Genomic DNA, 23246 nt, shown 5'->3' with positions numbered 1-23246 from the left:
TAAACACAGTTGATTGATAATAAATGGCTTCAGCCAAACACTAACCACGAGTGAAAGAAATGTTTTTGTGTTATCATTCACATTCTCTGAAAAATGGCCAAGAAACCATAAATTCTTGCAGGGTATGTAAACTTATGAGCACAATTGTATGTCTTAGTAGCCACTAAGGATATAAATTCATGTTGTGCACACCAAAACCCAGATATTTCCTTGTAAATGTAGTGGTGACATCATCCCTGTGCAGAGAGCAGAGTTGTCAGAAGGGCCCAGAGGGTTCACCCACTATGGACAACAGATGGCAGATACAAAACAAGTCACCCTGCACATGGAGAGAGAGCAGCAGTAACTAGGCTTTGTTACAAGAAGTCCCAGCGCAGAAGCAAAGTTTTACGCTGGATTACTGCACAGTTCTGGAAGAAACACACAAAGGACACAAAGATCCATGTAAGAATGCATGTGAGGTTTGTATTTAAATAATATTTGCTTAGAGCCCTTTTACACTGGGGCGGTTTGCAGGTGCTATTGCGCTAATAATAGCGCCTGCAAACCGACCCGAAAGTGCCGCTGCTTGCATTCCAGTGTGAAAGCCCCGAGGGCTTTCACACTGGAGCGATGCGCTGGCAGGACGGTAAAAAAAGTCCTGCCAGCAGCATCTTCGGAGCGGTGAAGGAGCAGTGTGTATACCGCTCCTTTACCGCTCCTGCCCATTGAAATCAATGGGACGGCGCGGCTATACCACCGGCAAAGCGCCTCTGCAGAGGCGCTTTGCGGTGGTATTTAACCCTTTCTCGGCCGCTAGCGGGGGGTAAAACTGCCCCGCTGGCAGCCGCATACTGACGGTAAAACGCCGCTAATAATAGCGGCGTTTTACCGCCGACGCCGCCCCCCGCCCCAGTGTGAAAGGGCTCTTAATGGTATCTGGTCCTTGCCAGGATCTCCAAATTTTTTTCACACTACCTAACCCCCCTCCATACTTTCGCGGTTGCAATAATATAGGCACCCACTTTCATATATGGTAGAAATGCCTAGTCATATAGACCTTTTGGTCATATATTTTAGACATTCTTACTAAACTTTTTGATTCTCCCATTACACCAGACCCCTCTGTGGCACTTTTGAATAAGAAACTACAAGATATAAATCATCAACAATTCAAACTGCTGCTGCAGGTCACCACTGTGGCTATATAGATGATAGGGAGAGCCTCAAAAATGGGAAAATGGTAAAGTGCAGCGCTAAAAGTGAAGGTGAAAGTGAGATTCCCCTGACGGGATCAAACTAGTAACAAACCATTACTGATGTGCATAAACCATGATAAAATACATACAATATTACTCTAATATACAAACAACTATAATGATGATGTTTACATAAACCAACAGTGCATATATATATATATATATATATATATATATATATATATATATATATATATATATATATATATATATATATTAGAATGAAAGTCCATAAAGTGACTCCAATATATAAAGTGAATTGCGAGATAAATCTGTGAACTAGTTGTCTATTGATAGGGATGAGCCGAACACTCCCCCCCCGGTTCAGTTCGCAGCAGAACTTGCGAACAGGCAAAAAATTTGTACGAACACACGAACACCGATAAAGTCTATGGGACACGAACATGAATAATCAAAAGTGCTCATTTTAAAGGGTTTGGGGACCTGGGTCCTGCCCCAGGGCACATGTATGCAGTGATTTTAATAATGCTTAAAGTGAAACAATAAAAGTGTAATATTCCTTTAAATTTCTTACCTGGGGGGTGTCTATAGTATGCCTGTAAAGGGGCGCATGTTTCCCGTGCTTAGAACAGTCTGACAGCAAAATGACATTCAAAGGAAAAAAAGTCATTTAAAACTACTTGCGGCTATTAATGAATTGTCGGTCTGACAATACACATAAAAGTTCATTGATAAAAACTGCATGGGATTTCCCCACAGGGGAACCCCGACCCAAAATGAAAAAAAAAAATGCGTGGGGGTCCCCTCAAAATCCATACCAGACCAATTTTAAGGGGAACCCCGCACCAAATTTTTTTAAAAAAATGGCGTGGGGTCCCCCCAAAAATCCATACCAGAGCCTTATCCAAGCATGCAACCTGGCAGGCCGCAGGAAAAGAGGGGGGACGAGAGAGCGCCCCCCCTCCTGAACCATACCAGGCCACATGCCCTCAACATTGGGAGGGTGCTTTGAGGTAGCCCCCCAAAGCACCTTGTCCCCATGTTGATGGGGAGAAGGGCCTCATCCCCACAACCCTTGGTCGGTGGTTGTGGGGGTCTGCAGGCGGGGGGCTTATCGGAATCTGGAAGCCCCCTTTAACAAGGGGACCCACAGATCCTGCCCCCCCCTTGTGTGAATTGGTAATGGGGTACAAATGTACCGCTACCATTTCACAAAAAAAGTGTCAAAAAGTTTAAAAAACACAAGAGACAGTTTTTGACAAGTCCTTTATTAATTTTTCTTCTTTAGGCTTCTTCTTCCATCTTCTTTCTTCTGGTGTTCTTTCGTGTTCTTCTTCTTCCTCCATCTTCTTCTTCATCTTCTTCTTCATCTTCATCCGCTCTTCTCGTCCCGCATCTTCCTCCAAGCTTCTTCTCCACTCCGTCCGCACGATCCGCCTCAGTGGGAGTCTTCAGCCGTGTGATGCTTGGCTTGTGACAGCCGGCGGGTGACCCCGCCCCCCTCTGACAACACGGGGAAAGCCACAGGGAATTCCCATGCATTCCCTGTGCATCAGAGGAGGGTGGGGTCACCGGGTGGCCACGCCCTCCGTTATATAAGAAATGTCAGAAGAAGCCAAGCGTCACACGGCTGAAGACTCCCACTGAGGCGGATCGTGCGGACGGATCGGAGAAGAAGCTTGGAGGAAGATGCGGGACGAGAAGAGCGGAAGAAGAAGATGGAGGAAGAAGAAGAACACCAAAAGAACACAAGAAGATGGAAGAAAAAGCCAAAAGAAGAAGAAATTAATAAAGGACTTGTCAAAAACCGTCTCTTGTGTTTTTTAAACTTTTTGACACTTTTTTGTGAAATGGTATTTAATTTTTTTAAATTTTGGTTCGGGGTTCCCCTGTGGGGAAATCCCATGCCGTTTTTATCAATGAACTTTTATGTGTATTGTCGGACCGACAATTCATTATAGCTGCGAGTAGTTTTAAATTACTTTTTTTCCTTTGAAATGTAATTTTGCTGTCAGACTGTTCTAAACACAGGAAACATCCCTTTACAGGCATACTATAGACACCACCCAGGTAGGAAATTTAAAGGAATATTTATTTATTGTTTCACTTTAATTGTTCCACTTTAAACATTATTAAAATCACTGCTCCCGAAAAAACGTCCGTTTTTAAAAATTCTTTTTGCATTGATACATGTCCCCTGGGACAGGACCCAGGTCCCCAAACACTTTTTATGACAATAACTTGAATATAAGCCTTTAGCACTTTTAATTTCTCCCATAGACTTTCGAATTTGCCACGAACACCCCAAATTGTTCGCTGTTCAGCGAACTGGCGAACAGCGGATGGACTCGAAGCTCATCCCTATCTGTTGATAATCCACCACCGAAAGGAAAGAGGCTTACCAGACAAGTTGAACCCAACTAGGCATACGCCTGATGAGTCAACAGAGCTTGTGGTGTAACACACCCAGGGAAGAAAATCAGCATACACGGTTTCTGATGTAGGCCAATCAGACAGGGATCCGCCACAATGTATAACATCAATGGGTATCCACCAAGGGAACAGTGACCAAAGATCAAGACTGGATCCTCCCAGTATTATATATGGTAAAAGGAAAAAAAATAGGCCACATAGTGTGATTCTATTTACATAAAATGCATTTTATTGAAATAAGTAAAATGGTCACTCACATTTGAGAAGGCATTAATAGGCATGTAAGTAAAATCAAATTTCGCTGTGGCATTAGCAGAGCCTGTCCTGACCGGTTTCATCTCAATAAGACATCATCTGGGGTGCCTGCCCACTGCAGTCACTGCATATTTATAGAGTAAGAGGATCACCCCTAATGAGAGCCAGCTCCATGGCCACCATTCTATGCATTGAGGTGAAAAACCTCTTGCAGTGCAGCAGCCCCCCAGTGCCCCGTTTTACTTACCTGAACCCTCTCTTTCTCATGCCGGGGATGAACACACCAGCTCTAGTCGGTGTCTTGTGTCCTGATTGGCTAGATTGATAGCAGCACAGCCATTGGCTCCCACTGCTGTCAATCAAATCCAATGACGTGGGTGCCGCAGGGCGGGGCCGAGTCCGGCATTCATGTCCGGCATACGTGTCTATGAAAATTACTTTGATGAGTATGCATCTTCTATCATCTTGTAAGTGTTTTTAATTTTATTCTACTAAAGTCATCATTTTAATACTACACTCAGGTCGGCGCTTCCCTCTCCCTGTTTTTTCCTGACATGTCTTTCAGAGTTCTGGACACACTCTGAAGGATGGCTGCCTTCTTTTTTTAACTCTTAATACAACTTTCTATGGATACATCACCTTCCAGCTATTACAGCCACAGACTATATCCCTAAGGATTACTCCATCTGGAGCACCAGATAAACACTGACTATACTGCTAAATGAACGCAAATGCTGGACTCGGGAGCGCGCTCACAAGGTAACCCCCTTAGGAGAGCGCTTCTCCTAGGGGGTTATCTGATGCGGGGAAGAGCTGCAAGAGCTGCCAGGGAACCCCAGAAGAGAATGATCGGGGCCACTCTGTGCAAAACGAGCTGCACAGTGGAGGTAAGTATGACATGTTTGTTATTGAAAAAAAAAAACGATCCTTTACATCTTCCCCATTCTATTGGCAGACCTCACTACCTCCATATGGTTGTATAAAGCATACCTCCTGTTACTTCTGATTTTAATCCAATGTCAGAAACTCCTTCTACTTCACTTTAATAACACTGTTTCAGCCATGGATACCTGGCCATTATTTCATGTTATGCTTATCCTTTAAGCTGTTTTTCTATTTGACTGGTTGTACACTACTTTGTATGCCATTTGTCTTAAAAGTGACATGTATTTTCTGTACTCTTGATTCTTGTTATCAATAAACTATTTGAACAAGAAACTATATTTGCTTATACCTGGAATTCTGCTTCAAGAAAATTGTATACAGCAATGCATGGTGCCAAGTATACTGAAAAATACTGTAGATTCCTCTGCCATATGTTTATTCACAAACAGCATTGTGTAAGTAGGAAAAATCATGAAAATATCTTCTGAACCAAATTGATAGCAAACTTGGAGGATCACAAGGAATAAAAAGATACACAGAAACATTTTATTTATTTTCTTTGCTCACTAAAAAGGGCAGAGAAAACAGGGAGAGGCAAAACTTCAGACTGAATCTTGTCACGTTAATTCTCTCTGCAGAAAATCTCTTTGGCAAGTATTACAAACTATAAATACATTGTACGTGTTGTGCCACCAGCTTACTGAACTACTTGCAGAATGCATGGTTAAAAATTCTTGAAATTTGCTTCTCAGGTATTCCAGTGTTTTATACCCAGGAACTGCAATTCATGGTCCCTACATAGACCATATAACAAAAACGATGTGGACATACCTTCAAATTTTTGAATATAGTCAGGGGAATTTATCCATGTCTGCACTGTGAAAGAAATGTCCACACTGTACATTCCCACCCTCCTTCCCCAGTCACTGCAGCTGTTGCACTGACAGGTATATGGCCGAGGATTGTCATACAAGGGGTGGCCCGGGCCTGATGGGGAACTGAGAAATTGGTTCCTTATCAGGTTCACTTCACTTTTGATTGACAGCACATGGCTATTCAGTCCAATAGTGGCTTTCTAATCTGCCCAATGCTGTGCACATCACTCAAAAGTGGAGCAGGGCTAATGGAGAACTAGTGTCCCAGTTCCCCATCAGGCCCATCCACCCAGTGAAAAGTAATTTCCCATATTTGAGAAATGACTGTATCCCTAGCTCTTTTTTTTTTTTAAATTTAGCTTTCCCCCAGCTAAATTAGGTGGGGGGGGCACAGTGCCGTGTCACATGTGTGACAGGTTCCCATCCCAACATAGGCGCGGCCCTCTCTGAGTACTGGCATACCTCAGTATGCTAGATCAGAGCTGGTCTTAAGTACTGCCAATTTCCTAAATGGAGAACTGGTGGTAATTCTTTAAGAATTCAATGCTGCCATAGCGATAGATTCTTAAAGTGGCAGTAGTAATAACTACCTGAGTTTGCCACACATGTCGGTAATGTTGCCAACGCTGGTTCCAATGCTTGCCTGAATTAGGCTCCTGTAGTTCTTAAAGGGACTACCACCAGAAAAGTGGCATTGGAGCCATTTTGAATTCCCCTGAGTGTTTCAAATACAACCATTGTTAACAGGTACATAAAATCAAGCACATAGGCATCGAATCTACAATCAGAAGCAGTAGAAGGGCTTGTACACTTTTGGGGTGAATTGGAATGACAAAATGACACCAACATTAATATCTGACCTTCTCCTACAAGCTCCTTTTGGCTGATTTACTGTAGCAAATTCCCACAGGCACACCTTAAACTCGTGTGCAAAGCCTTTTCAGAAGAATGGAGGGTGTTGTACCTGTAAAGGGGAGGGGCATTTTAATGCTCATAATTTTGGAATAGGATGTCCAACAAGCCCATATTAATTTTATAGTCAGGCGTCCACAATATTTTGGCCATTAAGCGGATTAATGAGGATCCCTAAATAATAAGTCAATGTAAAGAAGGAAATAATGTAGTGGTTCTTGGCATACAGTTTGTGCAGCCCTAGCCGTGCAGTATATTACTTAGCTTCCAGGCATTCCCCTTTTTTCAGTATACTAGTCTGTATGCTTAATAAATACAAAACCATATAGGCAACACACTGGATTATTTATTTTGGTTATATCAAAACTATCAGATATTCTTCAGAAAAAAACAATATACAATTTGAAAGAATTTTGTTGAGTTTACAGTCAGTAGCAATTGCACAGATTTGACAGTCAATAGGTGTTAGAGGGTACGGGCAATAATTATACACACTTTAGGGGGTACTTGGGAAAGAATTATTCACCAGAGGATACTTGGTAAATATTTGTTCTTAAAAAAAAAGTTGGCAGTATAATTAAAGTCTAAAGTGATACAATGTAGTCACACTGTAGAATGTATAGGTAAACTAGAACGGTAGATTTTTGTTAGGAATCCCAGCACAGGTATAGTTATTAGAAGAGGGGTTACCTAGCCATACACTGGTAGATTTTCCATGGCTGAACAACAGAAATTCAATCAATTCCTATCCAAGCTAAGCAGCGTAGATGGAGGAATTTACATTTCCCGCTACAGTATTTAGCAGCCACAGCACCCATGGCTGCCTAAACACCTAAACAGTAACTATACCTGATAGGAGGCAGTCACTGTTTGGCTGAAAATTTTCCACCAAGCTCAGTCGATTTTTATATAAACTTTTTTTAAACCAGGTGGTGCTTGCAGGGTCAACCATGGCTGAAACGTTTTTTGAAAGTGATAAAAATGGAGACTACCTATGGCCAGCATTTGTCAGCACCGATGATCCCAGTGCAGGAGATATATGTATGCAAGCAAGGGGTTATGCTATGCACAACCCACCCCTGGTTACTGCAATGGTCAGTGTGAATGCTAGGTTACAAAGAGCATTAATGTGGAGGCAAGTGTTAAAATTACAGGGAGCAATAATGTGGCAGTTATATTTAGGCTTACAGAAAGGGATAATGTGACAGTTATTTAACAGGGAGGGTTAATGTGGGTCAATGTTAGGGCTACTGGGAAGATAAATTTGAGAGGCTTAGGTTATGGCATGACTCTCAGTACTGGGAATTCTGTCTAACAGTTGCTGGCTTCTGCCACTTCAACTTTAATAAGGCCTAAAAATGTATCTCTAAGAACTGTAGATAGCAGTTACTTTTAAAGTGGAACTAAACCCATGATTTAATAGTTTCCCAAAACAAGGCATGTTATGAAAGATAACTGTCACATTTGCTTTTGGCTTATGTCATTGCTGATCACAAGCGCAGCACTATGCCACTGCAAATCAAACAGAGACCAAGATGGCAGCTTCTTTGGCTGTAAAGTTCAGGTGAGTTTATTCTGCTTTTTATTAACACCAAGGCAACCTTTTGTTCTTTATACACGTTGGACTGTATGTCTTAAGGGCACCAAAGATTTATGTTGTGTCAATGTGCTACATGGTATGAAGAATGTGAACATATATGCAACATTAAAAGAATGAACTATAATGCTCCAGAATACATTATAAATTGGTACAATATTTTGTCACCAATATAAGTTCTCAGAATGCTGTGATAAAAGATAATAACTGCTTTAATCAAACTGAGACACTGCTCATAGAATTCTTATTTATAAAACCAGCACAATGACTCTTTGTTGAACCAACGAAAGAGTCTCAAAATGACTTCAATATAATCAAAATCCCAAAACAGCAAGCGAGTCTGTCTCACTTGTCAGGGATGAATTTGACTTGAAATAATTTTTTTCACCAGTGGTACATCTGTAACAAAACCTGGCTGTGGCACATAGTACATGCAACTACTGGAATGACCTGGATTTTTTTTTTCTGAAAGGAGTCACAATAACATAAAAAGACATATATGAACACAGGAAAAGAGAAAGATCCAAGGGACTGCTAATAGAACAGGATTTTAACTCAAATAACCACTGGGATAGCTGGCTGTGAAAAATTTTCTAGGACTGCCACCATCCATAGAGTTTATGGTCATTATGTACAGGGAATGAACGAAGAGAAAAATACATGCTATGAATTGCAGTGGGAAAGAATATTCTTAGGAGGGTTAAGACATAGTATTGCAGCTATTTTATTGCTCAGAGAGATATCTTCCCATTGAGGAGTAAAGCTAGCCTTATAACTATAAGGGTTGGTTTTGGATTTGCCAACACTAATGTATCTTTTGAAAATAATATCTTTCAATAAAGTTTTTGAATCTTGATAGATCACTGCCCTCAAAAGTGGTCAATAAGAGGTGTCTGGTGGTAAACACAGACATGAGACTTTCAAGCGATTCAGCCCTTTTCCTGACGCCAAACATGGCAGCATACACATGATTTAGCTCTGCCCCTATATACAGTCCAAGTCTGACTGAGAGCTACCTCCCCCATTCTCCTTTTTCTCCTCAAAAGATCAACAGCTACAGACCTTTACAGTCAGGATAAAGCTCTTACCTGCTGACTACATTGGAGTCCATCTGGGTTCAAGCCTCTCCCAGTACGCAGTCCCACATCTTAGGCTGCTAAACCCACCAACAAGGTGGGGAACCCCTTCTGGTGGTCTTTTGGGGTAGAGGTGTTCTCTAATCAGAGACAACAATCCTCTTGTGGCATGCCTGCTTTGGAGTCCGGATCCAGCAGCTGGGACTGCATGATGTCTTCTCTCCTATGGAACTCTTTCCAGGTCTGTCAATTTCTATAAAACGTTTTTTCTTTTTCTTGCTCTCATGTTTCTAAAGACCCCATACACACTGTGCAGCTTTTGTTGTCTAATTTCCTTTAGATTTGCCGGGACCATGTGGTGCAGGGACCTGCCTGATTGCAAATTGTGGCTCTTACGGTTTGACCTTATGTGTAGTTTTGGTAAATCTGAGGGAAAAAATCTTCAGAGGATTGTATGATGTGTAGCCAGCTTAAAAGTGTCCTTATGTGTGGATGGGCGTTGGCTTCCCTCCAATTAGAACAGAGGTGAGAGATGGTTGAGTCTCTCTCTCTCTCTTAGGTGCTCTATTTACAGAGCACAAATGGTCAAGTAATGGATGCCTTTGGTATTTAGGCATCCAGAGAGGCAGCATCTCATTCTGAGGAACAGTCAATGACAGGTCTTGCTATCATAATAATGGGTATAGAAAGGGGGGGGGAGCAATGTATTACTAGAGAATGGGGGGGTTGCCCAGATGTATTTTATGTAAATTTGTTACTCATTGCCCAAAAAAAAAGGGGGTTATATATGTATTTTTTTCTCTCTCGCGCTTCCCTTATTTCTCTCTGTTGCCATGCAGTCCCCCTTGCACCTTTCGGTTCTTCCACCAGCATGAGCCTAACACCACATCACCAAGACCCCCCGCAATACCAGGTAAGGGCCAACTTTGGGTAAGTAAGAAGATGCAGGAAAAAGTGGGTGTTCTGCCCTGACAAGCATGTCTTCCTGTTTATTTCAGTCCCGGATGCTCACACTCCCGCTCTAGAAGGTCCAGAGGCCCTCTGGATCGTCAGGATTTTTCCAGGGCAGAAGGTGACTCCTCCAGTCTTGGCAGACCCCAGTACAAAGGGCGCAAATGTACACTTAAGAGAATGCACACAGCTCCTCCTCTGAGGGCTCAGCGCCCAAAAGGCAAATGTTGGTCATGTGGAGATGACCCTATGCCTGGAAAGCTACTTAGCAGCAACTGCTTCAGGCAGCTTGCCAGAGACCATGAGTATGAGAGTCAGCAGGTGTCGACCTTGCTCAAGAAAGCAGTCCCCAACTTCCTGGCAGAATTTTCCGGTCGTCTGGGGCAACCAGGGACAGAAGGGGATGAACAGTTTGGGCCCTGCACCAGGTCTAAACCAAGCCATTCAACCCTCTCTAACTACAGGGGTACCAGGCACTTCAGGTGTGATGCCAGCCCAGATTAGGCAGGCTGATTCCCCAGTATGACAGCCAACCTTCCAGGCAGAGGGAGAAGATATCGCCTCCTCCTCGGCAGAGGATCCTGAAGGTTCAGGCTTTGGTTTCGCATTAAAACCACCATTCATTAAAGCAGTAAAAGCTGCACTGGAATGGGTGGATCCGGAACCTCCTCCAAAGAAGGAGAAAACCTATTATCACACACCATACAATCTGATTTTAAAATGTGTAGCAATTGCTGCACAACACGCATTAGGTGCCTTTATCCTTTCAGGGCATCCCAAATGCGAAGTGATTCTGCTGTGATTATCACGTGGGAGAACATGCCTTTAAAAACATTGTGCGAAGCTAATAACCCCTAAATAGGAGCAGGGGCTTATTTTTGCACACGTAGGGCAGCCAAGTGAATGGGCCACCTCCATGCGAGTTGTAACATTGCGTACAAATCGCTCTCTGAAAATAGCATAGCAGGAATACTTGTCCCCTATATGTGATAATATCAAATGCCTCTGAAAAGTGACCTAGGCACAGATCGCTTTTCAGTGCAATAGCAGAGCCTGCTGCAAGTGTGAACAAGCCTTTGGGTTCCATAGGAGGAGCCTAAAGAAATAGGTAGCTACCTTTCCTCTTAAGACAGAAATAAAATCCTGTTTCAGGAGCAATGGGAAAAGGGGGAGAGAAAATCCTCCTCAACCAATAGGTCGCAGAAGTTGTATCCACTAACGGAGGAGGATGCGACTCCTTTATCTAACCCACCAACGGTGGACTTCCGATGGAAGACTCTTCCTCCTTTCACGTTATCCTTGATTGATGCATTGATATGGACTTAAGAAAGTTTTACCTCACGGCAGGTGGTGCTTGTAAACCCGCCTTGCTTTAACATCCGTAGCAAGTGCTATGCGAGTGTGGGCACAGAACTTGGAGTATGTGATCAAAAACAAGCTGTAAAAGAAAAAAATCATCAAGGCTCTTGATGAGATAAAACTCTCTGCGGACTTTACAGGTAAAACTCTCTGCGGACTTTACAGGTGAGGCAGCTATTGACATCATTTGATGGTCCTCCAGAGCCATGCTCAGCTCAGTCACAGCCAAAGGAGTGCTGTGGCTAAAACCGTGGGTGGCTGACCCATCCTCAAAGCAGAATTGCTGTAAACTGCCTTTTGATGGGAAGGAGCTGTTTGGCCAAAAACTGGAGAGTGCCATCTCCAGGGTTACAGGAGGAAAATCAGGTCTTCTGCCCCAAGATCGAAGGTCCAGACACCAGAGGGGGCAACCATTCAGAGGAGAGCCAAACAGGTACTGGGCTTTCGGAGGCTTTCGCCCATCCAAGGACTTCAAAAAGCGTTGGAGGGGTACGGTCAACCTTTGTAAGATTGCAGAGAGCTAAGACCCCTGTGGCTCCCCATGATACCCTAAAGCCCTTTAAAACCAAGCCCGCCCAGAAGGCAGTTGGAGCCAGGTGGCTCAAAGTGACCCAGTTTCGGCAAGACCACTGCCAAAAAACGGTGGATTCCACAGTGGCGTAAGGCCATTATTGGCTGTTCAAACTGAGAGTGCCATCTCCAGGGTTACAGGAGGAAAATCAGGTCTTCTGCCCCAAGATCGAAGGTCCAGACAACAGAGGGGGCAACCATTCAGAGGAGCACCAAACAGGTACTGGGCTTTCGGAGGCTTTCGCCCATCCAAGGACTTCAAAAGGCGTTGGAGGGGTACACAGTCAACCTTCCTAAGATTGCAGAGAGCTAAGACCCCTGTGGCTCCCCATGATACCCAAAAGCCCTTTAACACCAAGCCCGCCCAGGAGGCAGTTGGAGCAAGGTGGCTCAAAGTGACCCAGTTCCGGCAAGACCACTGCCAAAAAACGGTGGATTCCACAGTGGCATAAGGCCATTATTGGCTCTTCAAACTACCAGAACTAGAATTACCTCAAGAGGCTGAATCAATTTATCCGGATAGACTCAGGATGCAGTCTCTCCATACCATAATCCAGGTTATTCAATCAGAAGACTGGAGGATTTCAGAGGACTTGCAATATGCAGTCAACCTTCGTAAGATTGCAGAGAGCTAAAAACCCTGTGGCTCCCCATGATACCCAAAAGCCCTTTAACACCAAGCCCGCCCAGGAGGCAGTTGGAGCCAGGTGGCTCAAAGTGACCCAGTTCCGACAAGACCACTGCCAAAACACGGTGGATTCCACAGTGGCGTAAGGCCATTATTGGCTGTTCAAACAGAGAGTGCCATCTCCAGGGTTACAGGAGGAAAATCAGGTCTTCTGCCCCAAGATCAAAGGTCCAGATGCCAGAGGGGGCAACCCTTCAGAGGAGCACCAAACAGGTACTGTGCTTTCGGAGGCTTTCGCCCATCCAAGGACTTCAAAAGGCGTTGGAGGGGTACACAGTCAACCTTCATAAGATTGCAGACAGCTAAGACCCCTGTGGCTCCCCATGATACCCAAAAGCCCTTTAACACCAAGCCCGCCCAGGAGGCAGTTGGAGCCAGGTGGCTCAAAGTGACCCAGTTCCGGCAAGACCACTGCCAAAAAAACGGTGGATTCCACAGTGGCGTAAGGCTATTATTGGCTCTTCAAACTACCAGAACTAGAATTACCTCAAGAGGCTGAATCAATTTATCCGGATAGACACAGGATGGAGTCTCTCCATACCATAATGCAGGTTATTCAATCAGGAGACTGGAGGATTTCAGAGGACTTGCAATATGCCTATCAGCAAGTCCCGATCCTTCAGTCAGACCAGCAGTTCCTCAGATTTGCATAGAGGGACAGGCATTACCAGAGCCAGCTTTTGTCTACACAGAATATGGTCTACCTAGGGGCCCAATTCAATACTCAGGTGGCCACAGCTTCTTTGCCACCGCAGAAACTCCCCAAAATCAGGCAGAAGTTCCAACAGGCATTGGCTGCACCAGTGATGTCAGCATTCCAGTGCATTAGTCCTCTCGGGACAATAGCTTCATGTATTCCAATGATCCCCTGGGCTCACTGGAAACTCAGTTTCCCAACAAGGCTTCCTGATGCAGTGGAAGAGTTTGTTTAGCCCAGCCAATCAGGATCACCAGCTGAAGGCACCAGAGTCTCTGGTGGTAGATGAAACAAATGCTAAATGGCATAGTCCATTAGGGCCACAGCCATGGATCATTGTTACCACAGATGCCAGCGCAGCAGGGTGGGGTGCCACCTGCGAACAACTCAAGATCCAGGGCAGAGGGGGATTTCCCACTCAAGGCCTAGTTTCCAATATTCTGGAACTTCAATCAGCATTCATGGCGTTGGCCACCTTGATGCCTCACATACAGGGTCGACCAGTTCTGCTCCATCTGGACAACACAGCAGCAGTGTCCTACATACAGTGACAAGGCGGGATGCACAGCCAATCGCTCTTGAGAGAGGTGGAACCAATCATGACATTGGCACAATAATATCTCCCAGATTTGTGGGGGCAAATATATTCCAAGCTGTCAGAACTTCGAAGCGGATCGCCTATCCAGACAATTCATGGACCCCAACGAATGGTCCCTTCACCCCAAAGTGTTCAAACAGATCATCCACGAGTGGGGGTGTCCGCAAGATCGATATTTTTGCCTCATCAACCATCTGCAAGGTGAGCCGGTTCCTCTCACGCTACCCTAATCCATTAGCGGAGGGGACGGGTGCCTTTACTCATCCTTGGGTTGAGCAACTGGCCTATGCCTTCCCTCCAATTTTTTTAATTCTGAAATTCCTGAGGAGATTGTTAACAGAATTTGACAGTCATCACAGTATTTCCTTACTGGCCCCACAGACCATGGAGCTCTCTGGCAATGGATCTCAGCATGTGCACACTGATCACTCTGCCGATGACTCCTCATGTCCTGTCTGAAGGAGATACCCTACATCCGCTAACATCATCACTGGCCTTAGCAGCCTGGAGATTGTAAGGCAGGGGTTACAAGAGTTAGGATGTTCTCCAGAGGGCATTAGAACTTTACAGAGTTCCAGAAAGGGGTCAAACAATGCCATCTACTCCAGAATATGGAATGGGTTCACAGATTTTGCAGCTGGACGTCAGTTTGCCCCTAGTGACCCAAATGTATCTCAAATCCTGTCTTTCCTGCAATCTAGATTGGATTTGGGGCTCAGTTCGCTCAAGGTGCAAATTTCAGCCATCTTGGCTTTTACCCAACAGAAATGGTCAGCAAACCTGCTGGTGGAGCACTTCATGAGAGCAGTACTTAGACTACACCCTCCCAAGAGAAATAGGTTCCTTCAATGGGACCCGGCAGTAGTCCTCTATTTTCTAGCAAACCCTCCTCGTACTCCAACAGAAGACTGTTCAATATGGGATATCACCTTTAAAAACGGCTTTTCTATTAGCCATAACTTCAGGGAGAAGGGTGTCGGAACTCCAAGAATTGGGGGCAGCAGAACCTTATTCCATGTTCTTCCCAGACAAGGTTGTGCTGAGACCATTGAATCATTTTGTGAATGGGTGCTTCCAGCCTTCCCAGCTGAATCAGATGCTTATCTGCACGAGTTGGACATTCCAAAAGTCCTCAAAGCCTATCTCCAGGCTACTTCTACATTCAGACGTTCTGACAAACTTTTTCATCATCATGAAAATTTAAAGGGAAAGAGGCCTCAGCCAGAACCAGCTTGGCCTGGATAGTAAAAAATATTCACCTGGCATATAGAGCCGGGAAGTATCCTCCAAAGGTGGTTAGAGCTCACTCAACCAGGGCGATGTCATCTTCTTGGGTGGCACAGGCAGGATTGTCTCTGGAGACAGTCTGCAAAGAGGCTAGCTGGTCATCACATCACACGTTCTTAAAACACTACAGGGTGGATCCAGCAGCTCTTACTACAGTAGAGTTTGGGAGGAAAACCATTAAAGCTTTTATGTCTATTGTCAAAGACTAAGTTTGTAGCATTAAACCCTCCCTCTCAAGAGCTCATTATGTATCATATGTATGCTGCCATGTTTGGTGTCAGGAAAATGGAAAATTGTATCAAATACTTACCATCATTTTCCTTTCCTGATGCCAATGCATGGCAGCATACGAACCCTCCCTCTGATCTGTGTGTTTTATATGGAGAATGGGGGAGGCAGCTCTCACTCAGACTTTTATAGAGCTAAAACAGGTTCTGTGGGTGGATATAGGGGCGGTGCTATATCATATGTATGCTGCCATGTATTGGTGTCAGGAAAGGAAAATTACAGTAAGTATTTGATACAATTTTCCATTTTCATCGGTCCTCTCATATATAATGTGATAATTCTTCAAGTAAACTTTGTCCTAGAGAAAAATGGGGGTTGTTGTTGTTGACCTGCTTCTGAAGATGCTAGTTGTCTGGTTTTGCACTGATCCATGGGCTTCAATACTATCTGAGTCACCGGGGATGATTTACTAAAAGCACATACGCTGTTCACTTTGCAAGGAAAGTTTTACTAGAGCTTAGTGAATGTGATGAAATTTTACATTGCAAAGAACACCCAATTACATGCAGGGAAAATAAAAAAAATTTCACTGCACATTATTGAATGATGGAAGCCAGCACAGCCTCACCCGATTCTTTAAGCTCTGGGGAAAATTCTCTTGTGAAGTGCAGCTCCTTTTTGCCTTTAGTAAATCAACCACGCTGACTTTGAACAAAAACTCTGGGATTAGCAAATATTGTCAAAACACAAGAGGCATATGTATTCTTACTTGAATCTTGTTTGTGAATTACTTCCAGATCTGTGGAGTAATACAGCATGAAATGTCTCTATGCAGGATCCTTCTGCAATAAATCCAGTCACTGCTTCTTTCTCTCCTTGTACAGGGTGACTGGTCTTGTATCCACCCTCTCCTGTAGGTATCTTATAGTGAGTAAGCCTGCTAGGCCCCTTCCACAGCTTTACTTTATGTACAAGCAATGTGCAATCGCTTCTCAGCCTTTTGGCTAAGATCAAGTGTAGTATTTGTTCTTATCAGTGATCCAGTGGAGGCGCTGTGCTACTATCCTGACCTGACCAAGGTTGGGGTGGTGGCTATGCAAATCTGCTGGAGTGATGGGGACCTGGAAGGTTAGTACCGGCAGGAACTGAAACCGGAGCACTCAAGCGATATTGGGGGCCGGTATGTAAATTCTCCCTGGGAAAGCTGGAAGGGTCCATTACCTCCTGGTTTGAGCTAGCTACCTTGTCTGGCCATGGGCTGGGAAGGCAGAGGGTCCACGGTTTCTGTGGCCCCAGAGAGTGGTTGCCCTAGGGGTGCTTTTAGTAACACTTAGGGTGTGGGACCCCACGGTGTTAAAAAGGCACATGGTCACAGTCACCAAAAGCTTTCTTTCTGCACTGCGCCTTTTGGCTAAGTCCGGGGGCAATTTTTGCTTACCAGGCTTCAGTTGCCTAGGCCACTACACAATTTGGCACGGACAATTTTATTTATTTATTTTTTTCTCCCCAAATGTGTCACCTTTCACTTTTGTGTGTGTTTTTCATGGATGAAGGGAGTCCTCAGACTTACCCTGACGTCTAGGGGGAGGATGTGTGGCTCTCAGGTTCCTTCCTCCCCTGCCTCTGGGGGGGTCTCTCTTTGGGAGAGCTCCCCTGACTTAGGACTTACTGACTTCTGGCTAGGCAGACCATGTAAACCTGTCAGGAGCCTTGCACTTTTTTTGTGTGTGTTCACAAGCACGTTTTTTGTACACTTATGCCGCGTACACACGATCGGACTCGTCGGAAAAAGATATGACGGCTTTTCCGACAGGATTCCGCTCAAGTTTGCCTTGCATACACACGGTCACGCAAAAGTTTGCTGAACTTACGACCGTCAAGAGCGCGGTGACGTACAACACTACTACGAGCTGAGAAAATGAAGTTCAATGCTTCCGAGCATGCGTCAAATTGTTTCCGAGCATGCGCAGGAATTTTGCTCGTCGGAATTGCCACAGACAATCGCATTTTCGGATAGGAACTTTTTCAGACCGAAAAATTAAGAACATGCTCTCAATCTTTTGCTGGCTGGAATTCAGCCAGCAAAAGTCTGATGGAGCATATACACGGTCTCATTTTCCGACTAAAAACTCTCGGTCTTTTGCGGGCCGAAATTCCGATCGTGTGTACGCGGCGTTACGGGTTTTTTCGTTACAGGATTTTTTACCACCGCCAATCTAAAAAAAAAGAAAAAACAAGCAATGAGCAACACAGCGATCATGTTGCTTCTACTTTTAAAATGTAATTGCTGGGATTACAAAGGCATTTAATGCACATAAATCATATTTTTTATTATTATTATTATTATTATTATACAGGATTTATATAGCGCCAACAGTTTACGTAGCGCTTTACAACTTGAGGGTAGACAGTACAAATACAATACACTTTGATACAGTAGGAATCAGAGGGCCCTGCTCCTTAGAGCTTACAATCTAAGAGGGAAGGTCAAGAGATACAAGAGGTAATAACTGTGGGTGATGTGCTGATTGAGAAGATAAATGTACAGTTGTTAGGTGGGGGCCAGATAGGCTTTTCTGAAAAGATGAGTTTTCAGGGATCGTCTGAAAGTGGATAAAGTAGGAGAAAATCGGACGGATTGGGGTAGAGCATTCCAGAGGATGGGGGAGGCTCTGGAGAAGTCCTGAAGGCGAGCATGGGATGAGGTGACAAGGGAGTTTGAGAGCAGGAGGTCTTGGGAGGAGCGAAGAGAATGATTAGGTTGGTATTTTGTGACTAGGTTAGAGATGTAGCTGGGGGCCAGGTTGTGGATGGCTTTGTAAGTTATAGTTAGTATCTTGAATTTAATTCGGTGACTGAGTGGCAGCCAATGGAGGGATTGGCAGAGGGGTGTAGCAGACGCTGAGCGGTTTGTGAGGTGGATGAGCCTGGCAGCAGCGTTCATGATGGACTGAAGTGGGGATAGCCTATTTAGAGGTAAACCAATGAGGAGGGAGTTGCAATAGTCGAGGCGGGAGATGACCAGGGAGTGGATTAGAAGCTTTGTGGTGACATTGGTTAGGAAGGGGCGTATCTTAGAGATGTTGCGGAGATTGAGGCGGCAAGTTTTGGATAGTGATAGAATGTGGGGTCGAAAGGTTAGTTCGGAGTGCAGGATTACACCTAGGACCTTGGCATGGGGAGATGGGTTGATAGTTGAGCCGTTGATATTGACAGGGAAATCAGGGGAAGTGGCACCTGAGGGAGGAAATATCATGAGCTCGGTTTTGGATAGGTTGAGTTTGAGGAAGTGATGTGACATCCAGGCTGATGTGTCTGCTAGTAAGTTGGTAATGCGTGAGGAGACAGATGGAGAGAGCTGGGGGTGGAGAGATAGATTTGGGTTTCATCAGCGTAGAGATGATATTTAAAGCCGTGGGAGGCAATCAACTGACCCAGGGAGGTGGTGTAGATTGAGAAAAGGAGAGGTCCAAGTACATAACCTTTTGGGACCCCAGCGGAGAAAGGAAGAGGAGAGGAGGAAGTAGAGTTGTAAGTGACACTGAAGGAGCGCTGGGATAGGTAGGATGATAACCAGCGAAGAGTTCAGTCACAGAGACCAAAGGAGTGGAGTTTTTTTGAGGAGGAGGGGTGGTCCACTGTGTCAAAGGCAGCAGAGAGATCCAGGAGAAGTAGTACAGAATAGTGTCCATTGGCTTTAGCCATTAGTAGGTCATTTGAGAGTTTAAGGAGAGCAGTTTCCGTGGAGTGTTGAGGGCGAAAACCGGACTGAAGGGGATCAAGAAGTTTATTCATGGTCAGATGGTCGCTTAGTCAGTTGTAGACCAGTCTTTCAAGAAGTTTGGAGGAGAAGGAGAGTAAGGAGATGGGACGTAAGTTGTTGAGATTGGTGGGGTCCAGTGAGGGCTTTTTAAGTATGAGGGTGACTAGCGCATGTTTTAGAGAGTTTGGGAAGATGCCACAAGAGAGGGAGAGGTTGAAAATGTGAGTTAGAGAGTGTAGAATCGAGTCAGAGGGTGATTGTAGCATTTGCGAGGGAACAGGATCCAGGGCGCAGATGGTTAGATGAGTGTTAGATAAAAGTTTAGCAACCTCAGTAATAGTAGCAGGGTTGAATGAGGGAAGTAATGATTGTATCTTTGGACATGGGGTGTTGCATGGGGGAGGTTTTTGTGCATTGGTGATTGTCACGGAACGTCCCACACTCCGCTTGAGTGCTTCTGTCATATACCACTTCCTCCCAGTCTGTATACAGATATCAGATATTCCAACCTCTCTGAGCACAAAACAAGGCGACACTTGCTTGTTGCTACCATGAACTCACTTTTTTTAGAATCAAAATTACAAGACTTTATATGCCGTTGGAACCTCCTCTAACAATACAACTGTAACCTAATTAACCTAATTAACATGAGCTAATTAACTAATCCTTTATACAGCCTAGGTGATTGAGACATGACCTTTTGCCCAGACTGAGTTAATTATCACAGGACACCTTCTCACAATAGCAGCAGCTCCAATAGGAGTCGTCCCGTCTCCTACATTGTATAGAGGACAATGTGATCAGCTCATTCAATTAACATAAACACAGGTAGTTGGAGTGGATGACACCAGCATCTCCTCACAGGATGTGTCCCAACAGTATAATTCAGTCTTATCATTCTAATATGGCATATAAAGGGTTCCCAGAGTCTGTGTGTTTTTGGGGGGACATGGAGCTGAATCCAAAGTAACACCAACCCCAGGGTCCCCAGGCATACAGCTCACAGAAAGCACCATTCCCCCAAATGCTAGGGCCCATAATCAAAAGGCAACAGGCTTGCATTCAGTCCTCTCCAACAGCCTCTGTCCCGGCTAGGTCTGTCACAGTGATCTCCTCATGAATTGAATCAATCTTAGTTTTGAAGTGATTGGCAATCTCCTGGGCAGTGAGTGAGTTGGTGGGTGGAGGCAGTGGAGGACAGAGTAGAGTGTTGAAGGTAGAGAAGAGTTGATGTGGACTGGATGAGAAGGTGTTAATGAGTGTGATAAAGTAGGTCTGTTTGGCAGTGTGAAGGCAGGAGTAGTATTTTAGGAGGGCAGATTTATATTGTGTGAAGTCTTCCTGGGTCTTAGTCTTATGCCACAGGCGCTCAAGAGCGCGGCTATGTTTTCTGAGACTTCTGGTGTCATCTGTTTGCCAGGGTTGTAGCAGTCGGGGCCTAATTCTGCGTGTAGTGAGGGGGGCAAGCTTGTCTAGGGAGGAAGACAGTGAGCTGTTGTAGATAAAAGTAGCTAGGTTGGGGCAGGACAGAGGTGAAATTTTGTCAAAGAGGTGATCAGTAGCAGAGTAGAGAAGAGAAGGGTTGAGGTGGCGAAGGTTTCTACGTGTAACTGTTAGGCGGTTGGAGGGAGAAGAGGTGGAAGACAGGGAGAGAGCAAAACTAATAAGGTGGTGAGAGTCAGAGAGTGGGAGTGGATTGTTGGAAAGGTTGCACGGAGTGCACAGATAGGAGAAGACAAGGTCAAGGGTGTTGCCGTTGGAGTGGGTAGGAGCCTGTATCAATTGCTTCAGGTCAAGCGATGAGGTTAGACTGAGAAGTTTAGAAGTAATAGTAGTGTTAGTGTTAACAGGGATGTTGAAGTCCCCAAGAATAATTTTGGGGATTTCAGAAGAGAGAAAGTAGGGTAGCCAGACAGAGAAGTCATCAAGAAAGGCTGATACTGGTCCAGGGGGCCGGTAGATGACAGCAATTCTTATGCCCCGTACACACGGTCGGACTTTGCTCGGACATTCCGACAACAAAATCCTAGGATTTTTTCCGACGGATGTTGGCTCAAACTTGTCTTGCATACACACGGTCACACAAAGTTGTCGGAAAATCCGATCGTTCTAAACGCGGTGACGTAAAACACGTACGTCGGGACTATAAACGGTGCAGTGGCCAATAGCGTTCATCTCTTTATTTATTCTGAGCATGCGTGGCACTTTGTCCGTCGGATTTGTGTACACACAATCGGAATTTCCGACAACGGATTTTGTTGTCGGAAAATTTTATCTCCTGCTCTCCAACTTTGTGTGTCGGAAAATCCGATGGAAAATGTCCGATGGAGCCCACACACGGTCGGAATTTCCGACAACACGCTCCGATCGGACATTTTCCATCGGAAAATCCGACCGTGTGTACGGGGCATTAGAGAAATGGGAGAGAATAGACGAATGCAGTGTGCCTCAAAAGAGGAGAGTGTCAGAGAGGGAGGTGGGTAAAGTACCTGATAGGTGCTGCATGGGGCTAGAAGGAGTCCCACTCCACCTCCCTTCCGTCCACTTGGTCTGGGGGAGTGGGTCCAGAGAAGGCCCCCATGGGAGAGGGAAGCAGGAGAAATAGTATCTGATTCATGAAGCCAGGTTTCAGTAATGGCAAGTAGGTTAAAGGAATTTGTGATAAAGGGGTCGTGAAGGGCGGTGAGTTTGTTGCAGACAGAACGTGCATTCCACAGGGCACAGGAAAAGGGGGGGCTGGTTTTAGAAAGAGGAATAGAGACCAAGTTCTGTGGGTTGCGGCTCCTGCCAGAGGGTGTAGGGGGATGGGAGCATTGGGCAAAGACAGATGATGGTGGCCCAGGGTTTGGGGATATGTCACCAGAGATTAGGAGAAGCAGGAGGGTGAGGGAGGGAGATAATGTGGGAATGTGATTTATGTGAAGGGGCATGTCTCAGAGTACTGGAGGTTTTATCAGTATATGGATGTAGAATGAGCAAGAGTTGGTAGGAACAGTAGTAGGGTGAGGACAGAAGGCAGGGTGATATGTATAAGCAGGGGGGTGGAGGGGGGGGTGAAGGTAAGAGAGTTTGAGGAGAGACGACAGGAGTGTCAGAAGCAGTGGTAAAGAGTGCATGTTACAGAGTGGAAGGAGAGCTTATTAGAGAGACAGGGTCACCTGCAGTCTGTTAGGTGCTTTCCAGTGCAGATTGCTATATTTGTTTGCTTCGTGCAATCGCTGAAGTGCAGAGATTGAAGTGCATATCACTTGTAGAAAGAATCACTTAGAGATAGAAGCCTTAAGGATAGAAGCCATTGCAATGTGCTCCCCCAGCAATGTGCTCCCCCCTTAAGAATGCTCAAATTTATACTGTTATAAGGGTGGGGTTGAAGTTCATTAATTAATCATGAGTGACTATAAGAATGCCTAACAATCAAAGTGGACTTTTTGCTTCTAAAGTCAGAATAGCAAGAGGCCAGAGGCATATTTATATTTATATCCTTTGTGTCTATTCAGGCTTGGTGGTTGCTCAGTAAAGCCTGAGCACTGTTACATGGTGGCGGTCACATGCTTCCCCATATCCATAAACCCTGTTCCATTAGCTAGAGCTCTGGCAGTGCAGGTAAGTGACTCTGTAAGTATATTGCCCAGGGGTGGGCTATCTGCTGCTACTGTTATTTTGCCATAATATGCAAAACGACAGTGGAGTTACTAAAGGCAAATAGGATGTTCACTTTGCAAGAAAAGTTGCACATTGCAAGGGAATTTTCCACAGAGCTTAGTCAATGTGGTGAAGTTTTACTTTTCAAAGAATACCCAATAACACGCAAGAAAAAAATACAGCATTTTTGCTTGCATGTGATTGAATAGGCTTCTATATCTTGATTTCTGT

General features: G+C 44.8%; 1 protein-coding gene and 1 pseudogene across 3 annotated transcripts in view; one reads left to right on the top strand and one right to left on the bottom strand.

Moving 5' to 3' along the window:
• The window catches only part of VWC2L (von Willebrand factor C domain containing 2 like), a 395699-nt gene that overhangs the window by 309039 nt on the left and 63414 nt on the right, over positions 1-23246 (bottom strand). The gene's annotated exons all lie outside the window — the stretch shown is intronic.
• On the top strand, positions 16595-16717 carry LOC141101864 (U2 spliceosomal RNA; annotated as a pseudogene).

This window comes from Aquarana catesbeiana, linkage group LG06, assembly GCF_042186555.1.
Source record: "Aquarana catesbeiana isolate 2022-GZ linkage group LG06, ASM4218655v1, whole genome shotgun sequence".
Classification (NCBI taxonomy): Eukaryota; Metazoa; Chordata; class Amphibia; order Anura; family Ranidae; genus Aquarana; species Aquarana catesbeiana.
Note: the sequence above shows the minus strand (reverse complement) of the source record. Positions and strands in the feature narration are given on the sequence as shown.